Source organism: Taudactylus pleione, unplaced genomic scaffold (assembly GCF_031769625.1).
Source record: "Taudactylus pleione unplaced genomic scaffold, aTauple2 ptg000850l, whole genome shotgun sequence".
NCBI lineage: Eukaryota > Metazoa > Chordata > Amphibia > Anura > Myobatrachidae > Taudactylus > Taudactylus pleione.
This window is the reverse complement of record NW_028285252.1, coordinates 928,469-939,739: the sequence shown is the minus strand read 5'-3', so window position 1 is coordinate 939,739 and position 11,271 is coordinate 928,469. Positions and strand designations below refer to the sequence as shown.

General features: G+C 43.8%; 1 protein-coding gene across 1 annotated transcript in view; it reads left to right on the top strand.

Annotated features, from left to right (window-relative positions):
• The first annotated feature begins 4,308 nt into the window (after positions 1 to 4,308).
• The window catches only part of EGFL7 (EGF like domain multiple 7), a 46,930-nt gene continuing 39,967 nt past the window's right edge, over positions 4,309 to 11,271 (top strand). Inside the window, exon 1 of the mRNA XM_088458785.1 lies at positions 4,309 to 4,390. The gene's annotated coding sequence lies outside the window, so the exon portion shown is untranslated. The remainder of the gene's footprint in view (positions 4,391 to 11,271) is intronic.

Below are 11,271 nucleotides of genomic sequence, written 5' to 3'. Positions count from 1 at the left end.
TAACCCATTATATGTGTCATATATAGTGTATTGTGTGTCATAATTCCAGCGTATACAGGACCAGCGATCACAGTAACCCATTATATGTGTCATACATAGTGTATTGTGTGTCATAATTCCAGCATATACAGGACCAGTGATCACAGTAACCCATTATATGTGTCGTACATAGTGTATTGTGTGTCATAATTCCAGCATATACAGGACCAGTGATCACAGTAACCCATTATATGTGTCATACATAGCGTATTGTGTGTCATAATTCCAGCATATACAGGACCAGTGATCACAGTAACCAATTATATGTGTCATACATAGCGTATTGTGTGTCATAATTCCAGCATATACAGGACCAGTGATCACAGTAACCCATTATATGTGTCATACATAGTGTATTGTGTCATAATTCCAGCATATACAGGACCAGCGATCACAGTAACCCATTATATGTATCATACATAGTGTATTGTGTGTCATAATCCCAGCATATACAGGACCAGCGATCACAGTAACCCATTATATGTGTCATACATAGTGTATTGTGTGTCATATTTCCAGCATATACAGGACCAGTGATCACAGTAACCCATTATATGTGTCATACATACTGTATTGTGTGTCATAATCCCAGCATATACAGGACCAGTGATCACAGTACCCCATTATATGTGTCATATATAGTGTATTGTGTGTCATAATCCCAGCATATACAGGACCAGCGATCACAGTAACCCATTATATGTGTCATATATAGTGTATTGTGTGTCATAATTCCAGCGTATACAGGACCAGCGATCACAGTAACCCATTATATGTGTCATACATAGTGTATTGTGTGTCATAATCCCAGCATATACAGGACCAGTGATCACAGTAACCCATTATATGTGTCGTACATAGTGTATTGTGTGTCATAATTCCAGCATATACAGGACCAGTGATCACAGTAACCCATTATATGTGTCATACATAGCGTATTGTGTGTCATAATTCCAGCATATACAGGACCAGTGATCACAGTAACCAATTATATGTGTCATACATAGCGTATTGTGTGTCATAATTCCAGCTTATACAGGACCAGTGATCACAGTAACCCATTATATGTGTCATACATAGTGTATTGTGTCATAATTCCAGCATATACAGGACCAGCGATCACAGTAACCCATTATATGTATCATACATAGTGTATTGTGTGTCATAATCCCAGCATATACAGGACCAGCGATCACAGTAACCCATTATATGTGTCATACATAGTGTATTGTGTGTCATAATTCCAGCATATACAGGACCAGTGATCACAGTAACCCATTATATGTGTCATACATACTGTATTGTGTGTCATAATCCCAGCATATACAGGACCAGTGATCACAGTACCCCATTATATGTGTCATATATAGTGTATTGTGTGTCATAATCCCAGCATATACAGGACCAGCGATCACAGTAACCCATTATATGTGTCATATATAGTGTATTGTGTGTCAGAATTCCAGCATATACAGGACCAGCGATCACAGTAACCCATTATATGTGTCATATATAGTGTATTGTGTGTCATAATTCCAGCGTATACAGGACCAGCGATCACAGTAACCCATTATATGTGTCATACATAGTGTATTGTGTGTCATAATTCCAGCATATACAGGACCAGTGATCACAGTAACCCATTATATGTGTCATACATAGTGTATTGTGTGTCATAATCCCAGCATATACAGGACCAGTGATCACAGTAACCCATTATATGTGTCATACATAGTGTATTGTGTGTCATAATTCCAGCGTATACAGGACCAGCGATCACAGTAACCCATTATATGTGTCATACATAGTGTATTGTGTGTCATAATTCCAGCATATACAGGACCAGTGATCACAGTAACCCATTATATGTGTCATACATAGTGTATTGTGTGTCATAATTCCAGCGTATACAGGACCAGCGATCACAGTAACCCATTATATGTGTCATACATAGTGTATTGTGTGTCATAATTCCAGCATATACAGGACCAGTGATCACAGTAACCCATTATATGTGTCATACATAGTGTATTGTGTGTCATAATTCCAGCATATACAGGACCAGTGATCACAGTAACCCATTATATGTATCATACATAGTGTATTGTGTGTCATAATCCCAGCATATACAGGACCAGCGATCACAGTAACCCATTATATGTGTCATATATAGTGTATTGTGTGTCAGAATTCCAGCATATACAGGACCAGCGATCACAGTAACCCATTATATGTGTCATATATAGTGTATTGTGTGTCATAATTCCAGCGTATACAGGACCAGCGATCACAGTAACCCATTATATGTGTCATACATAGTGTATTGTGTGTCATAATTCCAGCATATACAGGACCAGTGATCACAGTAACCCATTATATGTGTCATACATAGTGTATTGTGTGTCATAATCCCAGCATATACAGGACCAGTGATCACAGTAATCCATTATATGCGGCAGTAGGGCCATCCTGTCTGAGCTGAATGTTTTTATCTCAGATGTGGGCACCATTCCAGAGCATGGGAGCAAGTTCTGGAATCTGGGAGGGAATGGGGTGTATTCTTGAACTGCCCTGGACATATGTACAGATTTGTTTCCTTATGTAATGGATAGTCTATTATTATACAGTATTAACAATTGACCCTATAGCTGGTCTATATAGTATTTACCCTATAGCTGGTCTATATAGTGCACCCCTAACAGTGCATGTTTTCCAAATCTCCTAGTTGGTGCATAGGTATATATAATTATTTGATTTGTGACACTAAGGGGATCTTAAATACATGCAACTTTAGTATTATATGCTATTTCTATTGTGGTCATCATGGTGTGGGCTAAGGAGGGGGGTTTCCAGGCAACCTGTAACCCCCCTGCGTTTGCCTATGCTCTTCTCCCTGATAATGGTTCTATCTGGCACAGTGTTTGTTCTGGGGCCACACATCACAGCGCATAGGGACAGCTTTATAAGGGTTTTATCTTACTGAGGTTAGCAGAGATAGAGGCCCATTTATTAATGATGACATTTGCAATGCGATCTGGGCTCGATATTAGCCCCCATGATTGTATTGCAGGAGGCGATCATACCAGCTAAATGTATGTATAAGCACCTGCAGAGACAGTCTGCAGCCGTTACCGGGGGAGGATTCCTATGGAACCCTCACCCGGCTAGTTTTTGCTATATGTAGCCCATAGGCTACAGCGTCTAACACCTTCTTCAGATGACGTAAGCTGCGAGGACCAAGTTCCGGATGCTGGCTTTCCTTGCAGCTATCCCAGGTAATTGATGAGAAATGTGTTTAACACATACATTAAGAGTCAAGCCCAGGATTGGAGCAGCTGGCGGAAGGGGCCATGTTGAGAAGGTCTATTCTAAACCATTGGCTCTCAAACCCAGTCCTCAGGACCCCACACAGGTCACGTTTTCCAGGTCACCCAGCAGGTGCACAGGTGTACTCATTACTTAAGCTGCATACACACACAACGATTTTGTAAATAAACGATTTTAGTAAACGATTTTCGTTCATTTTTTCAAGGGACAAATGAACGATTTTTTTGTAACTACAAACGATTTTTGCATATTCCCTTACTGAAAATCGTTGAGTTGGTCAGTCTGACTGAACTACAACCTACAAACGTGAACGCACATGAACGATAATCGTTCATAGTTTTAACTTAGAAAGTGAACGATTTTTTCAACGATGAATGATAATCGATATCGTTTATCGATAATCGTTCAAAAAATCGTTGTGTGTGTATGCACCTTTACAGAAACATTTTTAAAGAGCCACAAGTGGATCTAATTATTTCACTTCTGATTCTGTGAGGAGACCTGGAAAACATGCACTGTTTGGGGTCCTGAGGACCGAGTTTGAGAACCTATGCTCTACACCGCAGGATCTCAAACTTGGTCCTGAGAACTCCAAACAGTGCATGTTTTCCAGGTCTCCTCACATAATCACAAGTGAAATAATTAGCTCTACCTATGGATCTTTTAAATTTGTCAGTGAGTGATGAATACACTTGTGCAGCTGCTGGGTGACCTGCAAAACATGAACTGTGTGGGGGTCCTGAGGACCGAGTTTCAGAACCACTGCTCTAAACCACAGGTTCTCAAACTCAGTCCTCAGGACCCCAAACAGTGCATGTTTTCCTGGTCTCATCACAGAATCGCAAGTGAAATGATTAGCTACACCTGTGGATCTTATAAAATGTGTAAGTGAGTAATGACTTCACCTGTGCACCTGCTGGGTGATCTGGAAAACGTGACCTGTTTGAGAACCACTGCTCCAACTACAGACATGAATGGACCCTTAGCCCCTTGGGTACAGAGGTCCTACCAATGTCCCTTATCTGTGAGTAACACTTTTCCTGTTTCGTTCAGAACAAAGGAGCGTAAGTCTCTGATACCTGACAATCTATAATAAGACCAGTCCTGGGGGCTCGGATCACTGTGAGCTGTCTCTCACTTACTGACCGGATATAACATGGAGGGGGGAGTGCAATGTTTTTGAACATATCTCCAGATCGCCGCAATAGGGAATGTTTATGTCTGCATGTGTGAAAATCACATATAAAACACGTGTTGGCATGTGAGATCCATGTGTATCACATACATAGCATGTATGCCCAGCGCTGCGTGTAACATGCCAAACGTTGCAGTGGATGATGGGATTAGCGTGTCAGCAGGGTATATCAGTCTCCCTCTTTGTTCTCTCACATTTATAGCTTCTTATCTCTTGTTGGAGTTTTACACCAATGTCCCAGGTTGTGGCCTCTTGCAGGAAACATAAAGCCAGGAAATCCTGGTAACCTGCAATGCTCAGAGATGTGGAAGAGATGCCTAGCAGCTAAAGCTACAGGGATAACCTAAAACCCGCACTGCTCCATGGGTTCTGTTAGCAGACCTGACGTTTTCTGACCAACTAGTTCCCCATTTTATGTACCATGAACTTCACTATATTTCTGTCCACTTCGTTTTCGTCACCTGCGGACTGTAAGCTCTTCAGGCCAGAGGCCTCATGTGTATACTATCTCCACTTAATGTGACATTGTCCTCTAAGACAGAGCGCGTTGCGGGTGGGATGCATGCCAGCCATAGTAACCCACTTTTCTGGGGGTCCGGGGGACTACCCGAAAAATCGTGTCTCCCGCACCTTCCGGGAGAGTAGGCAGTATGTGGCTGGCGCCCGCACCTTCCGGGAGAGTAGGCAGTATGTGGCTGGCGCCCGCACCTTCCGGGAGAGTAAGCAGTATGTGGCTGGCGCCCGCACCTTCCGGGAGAGTAAGCAGTATGTGACTGGCGCCCGCACCTTCCGGGAGAGTAAGCAGTATGTGACTGGCGCCCGCACCTTCCGGGAGAGTAAGCAGTATGTGACTGACGCCCGCACCTTCCGGGAGAGTAGGCAGTATGTGACTGGCGCCCGCACCTTCCGGGAGAGTAGGCAGTATGTGACTGGCGCCCGCACCTTCCGGGAGAGTAGGCAGTATGTGGCTGGCGCCCGCACCTTCCGGGAGAGTAAGCAGTATGTGGCTGACGCGATTTCTGCCTGCACTGGAGAAACGCGAGAAAGACTCCGTTCTCTCCCTACTTTCTCCCAGAGTTCCCTGTTCTGCGCACGCGCACTCGGCTAAAAATATATGCTGCCGAAAAATTCCACTGCAGCACATTTACCTCCTTCCTGGGGCACTTCTCTAATACCCCCTGCCTGGATTTCTGATGTTGTTAGTGATGGTGACTATAGGACTCAAGCTGCATACACACACAATGATTTTGTTACCAACGATTTTCTGTCAGATTATAGGTGCGTGCACACTGGGCGATAAAGTGGACGACTGAACGATAACGATATCGTTATCGTTCAGTTGTCCACTTTATCGTCCATTTTTAAGCCCAGAAAAGATGAACGATGACGACGCGCGTTCCCGCGGGTCGTTCGTCATCATCGGGCTGACATGCAGGCCAACCTGACGATCTCGTCAGGTTGCTGCATGTCAGGGAATGGGGGAGAGAGCCCGGCGCTGAACGATATCGTTAATGATATCGTTCAGCGGCTGTGCTCAATGTCATAAACGACATTGAGCACAGCCTGCCGGGGACACACTAGACGATATCGCTCAGGGAGCATATTATCTGTCAGATTTTTTAAAGTGTAATGAACGATTTTTATGAACTACAAACGATTTTTGCATATTCCCTTAATGAAAATCGTTCAGTTGACAAGTCTGACTGAACTACAAACTACAAATGTGAACGCGCATGAACAATAATCGTTCATCATTTGACTCAGAAAGTGAACGATTTTTTCAAACGATTATCGTTAAACGATATCGTATAACGATTATCGGTCAAAAAATCGTTGTGTGTGTATGCAGCTTATGGAGCATACACATGGTCAGATTTGTCAGACTTGTCAGATTTGTCAGATGAACGATTGAACGATTTTTGACTGCATTAAAATGAATGGAATCGTCTAAGTCTGACTGCAAACACATCAGATATCGTTATCTGACAAACGGGAACGCGCATCGTTGATCGTCCATCGTTCAGGTATGTCAGATATGTCAGATTTTCCTTCAGATATGAACGACTGAACGATTTTTAAATCGTTATCGTTCATATCTGAAGGAAAAATCTGACCGTGTGTATGCACCATTAAGGGGCATATTCATTGTTCATAAATAAGCATCCAACTGGCCGTGATTTGCAGCACAGGATACACACGTAGCGGAGCAGCTCTGCCCATTTATATATATATATATATTGTAATTTCTGATTTATTTTATTTTTTTTCAACTACACGTGCGCAAACATTTCTGAAATCTGCTATGGCGCATACGTTACGCAGAGGTGCTGGTGCGATTAGGAAAGATGGTGATGAGAAAAGTGATGGGGGCTCATAGGCAGTGACAGGGTGGTGGCTAGAATTGCGCACAAACATGGCGCCTGATACAGAGATGGCCGGAATCGCACACAAGCAGCTTTGCTAATTCCGCTCATCTTAATGCGAATGTAGGAGGTGTCAGACAGCTCCTGGCTGCATCAGCGAGCACCATCCCAACATCGCGACCATGCAGCCTGACCGGGCGCTGATCATCTCAGAAGCCAGGAATCTGCATCTGCCGACACAGACCCTGGCCTCAGCCCTCCAGGAAAGCAGGGACGACATGCTCTTTTTTTCTAGGTAACGGTGACCAGCCAATGCCCCTGCTCTGCCCTGTTGCAGACCCAGACCCCTAACTATTGAAGATGTACGTTATGTGAGTGCCTCCGGCTTGCCAATAAAAGTAGTTGTCTAAATAGACACTGGATCGCTCACAAAGGAGGCCATCCTCGGCCAGAGACACTGTGCGTACCATGGGGCCGGCATAAGTTTCAATAGTGCGACCGAGTGGTGTCTTAGGATGGGTGTGGTATAGAAGATCGACAGGGTCTAGATAGACCCTCAATAGATCAACAACAGTTGGTAGGCAGACAATGTGTCGACATGGGCAAAAGGTTGACAGGTACCAATGGTTGACACAAATATGGTCGACAGGGACAAATGGTCAACACAATATGGGCAAGACTTTTTGTGTGTATAATTTAAGCCTAATCTTCACCCTAACCCTCCTCTTGGTGCTTAACCCTAACCCTCCCCTTCCGTAGCCTAACCCTCCGAAAAGTGCCTGACCCTAACCCTCCTCCTGGCGCCTAACCCTAACCCTCCCCTTCCGCAGCCTAACCCTAACCCTCCCTTTCCGTAGCCTAACCCTCCGAAAAGTGCCTAACCCTAACCCTCCCCTTCTGCAGCCTAACCCTAACCCTCCGGAAAGTGCCTTACCTTGAACCTAACCTTAAAAATGTTGAAAAAATATGCGTCAACCATTTGTCCCTGTGAACCTATTGCCTTTTGAGTGTCTATCTAGACACTGTCGATCTTTAATCTAGATACCTCAAGGACGCAGCAATCAGCATTATTGTGTGCACGGGAGCTAAAAGTGGACGTCTCAGTCGGTGCACAATCGGCCACAGGGATGTACACGACGGAAGGACTTTGTAGCGGCATTTGCATAAAGTTGCAGACCGGCGACTGCCAATAGGCACTGCTGTGTGTGTGTGCGCTGCTGCGTGTGTGCGCTGCTGTGTGCGCTTCTGCGGCCAACTTTGAATCAGGCCCAAATGGTCATATTTACTGAGTTCTCAAAACAGAAATAATGTTGAGCGCAGAACGCGCCTGGTTTTACATTGCGTATTTTTGCTGTTTCATATCCCACGGGCGATACGGCTGAATATCAGTGGTTTTGAAAATAAATAGTAAATATGCCTGGTGTTACTTTTTTTAATTGAATTTTAAATGTTGCCGCATTATTAAAACCTTTTCAAACATAACGCCCTCTCTGACCTTTTTTGTTTAACTTGGTAGCGATGTCTGACATTAGTCTGTGCAGCTCTTAGAAAACCTTTAGCACTTTCTAATGTACAATGAGGAGGGAAAATTCACAACGAGTCCACTGTAAAATGCATTTTCATTATTAAACGACTTCTATGTTATTCTAAACTTTTTGAACTGTAGACAATAATTGTATGAAAATAAATTGTCTATTATTTGGCTATTGAAAGAAAGTGACAATTGAGGGTCATTGCCGCTCTATTCATCGCGAATTCCTTGCCAGAGGCGTACAGCTGATCACTGCGCGGTGTATCCCATACAGAATATATAAGGTGTGCGTCTGTCACCGGCCTATTGGCGCTCACGTAGCCCCGCGGTTCTTATTATTACTATCTTTTTTTTTTTGTTCAATGTCTCTCTCCGCGTGACACAATCCTGCTCTCCCTTATTTCTGTTTTACATTAGAGGCCCAATTACTGCGCAATATCCATTAGGATTTTATTCTTCAAGGAATTCAAACTAAAAGGTCAGTCTTTCATCCCTTCCTAAAATGTGAGTTTCCGTTTGACGCACGTCCGTTTTCCTGCAAAGAAGCGATTTTCATTGTTCTGAAGAGCCCAGGCTGAAATCTTGCTTTTCCACTCACTTCCTGTTTCCTGTCCGAGGGGAAGTCCAGATTTGTGGCTTTATGTGAACTTGATTTAGGGAGAAAGGAAATTCAGAGCCCGCAGCTACACAGAGTGTAATGTTCTGCAGTTTTAGCCATATCTCCTCGGGGCTGAGTGGGCAAACCTGAATTCCTCGAAGAACCAAGATGTTTATGAAGGGGGGAAGGGGGAGGTATATCGATGATTAAATGTGCAGAGTTTATCAGGGGACACTGGAAGGGTCGGCAGCCAGTAAACTATTTTGGGTTGAGTTTCTATTGAACAAAAGCTTTTTTTTTTCCTGAGCTTCCTTTTCCTGCAGCATGGAACAAAAAAAAAAAAATCCAGAATTCAGAAGCGGATTCCAAAAATTGCTGGGAGAGGGCTATTTTATTTTTTATCAGGAATTATCGTCCTTACTAAAGGGGGAAAGCTTTTCAGCTTGACTTTTCAAGCTGAATTACCCTTTGTCAGAAGTGAACCATAAATCTGTCTTTAGAACAATGAGGTGGGGATCATTTGCAAACAGGTATATTTGTTCCTAGTGCACTGTGCCAAACCTGCCTTCTTGAAGGACCGCTTGTGCAACCATTTGCAGATTTTTGGTGTGTGACAGGTAGTTGCTCGTCTTCCAAATCAAAGATAAACCCGTCTTTTTGAACTTCCTTATGTGGGGTTTTAAATGTGCAAAATAAAAATGTTAAAGGTCTCTTCTGCAAACATGACCCCTATTCTACCCCCGATCATTCGCTAGATGTGCTCTGTAGCAGAGCGTATCTAGACATTACCTGTGCTGGTATATATACAGTCGTTTGTCCGCTCCCAGCCCCCAGCACTTTGTTAGAAGATTGAGTAACATGGAACGTTATTTGCGTTATTCGGCTCAATCCTAGTTGGCACCTGGATTGTGGCGCATTGGTGGGGGCCAAATTTTAGATACACTCAGTTGTGGAGCAAATGATCAGATATACGAGAGTTTATGAGAATAATGAAACAATTGGTGCTACCTTATGTGAGGAGAAATTAGATATTTCAATTAACGTCAATTCCAACATGATTTTGTGCCACAATAAAGACTCTAGCAGGAAAAATGCCCTCAGAATATGAAATAGCATCACGTTATTCCTCTTATTATTTAGGGGTGGCCACTATGGTGCCCACAGATTAGTGGGGTGATCAGCTCACCCTCCCAACCATAGCATGTGCCATGAAGCCCCAATTGTGGATTAATTCTGCATGCACTGGTCCCCCTGTAATTACTCACAGGGGCAAAGATGGAGTGGCCCGGAATCACCCGGCCCTCCTCCAAAATGTTGTTAGAGGGGCTGTGGCAATGCCACATTCCACCCCTGGCATGGCAGGTATGGTGACATGATGACATCACTGACGTGGCCAAATGGGCGGGGCAATGAGTATGATGACACTGATTTTGTCAACAAACCCCACCTACTTGATATTCACAGAAGAGGGTGGGGCTTGAAGATGGGATTTGCGTTCGCATGGCACCTTGCGGGGCGCTCTTACCGTAATCCGGGGGTCACTGGATAGTCTGGGACAACAGACTAGTGTGTTTTATAGGTTGGATGTTATTTCTGGTATCTGTTCTTATTCTGTATACTCAAATAATAGCACCTGTATGCTGCTGACCATGGGGTGATATAGACCCAGGAAGATGACATACTATGCTGGTAACATACAGTACACGACAGGAACTTCCTGGCAATATCCCAGTAACCTGGCTAATGTCAGTAATCATTAATTTGGGGGATCTTTGCAAAGCTGCAAAACCAGGGGCACTCCCATCATTGGGGTTACACAATTGCAGTTTCAACATTGATGTTACCCATTGCTATTGACCAGTGATGTGCGGCGAGGTGAGGCAGAGCCTCACCTGTCATACTTGGGTATACTTCAGACTATAAAAATTATAAGAAAAATTAAAGAAAATATGACATATCTTCTTTGTATCATCCTAAACAGTGTATGGAAGGTGAGGCACTGCCTCCCCTCTCTACCTTTTCCACACATCCCTGATCAAAACGCACCAAATTTCCAGCACAATTTGCCTGATTCAGAGACAGACGCTCTGAATCAGGTTTTTTTTTTTTTTTTAGGAGCGGCCTCCTGGCCGCTCGCATAGCTATGGGTGACTACCCACAGCTATTGCGAGCGGCCAGGATGATGGTCACGATGGTCAAGACCATCGTGACCATCGGG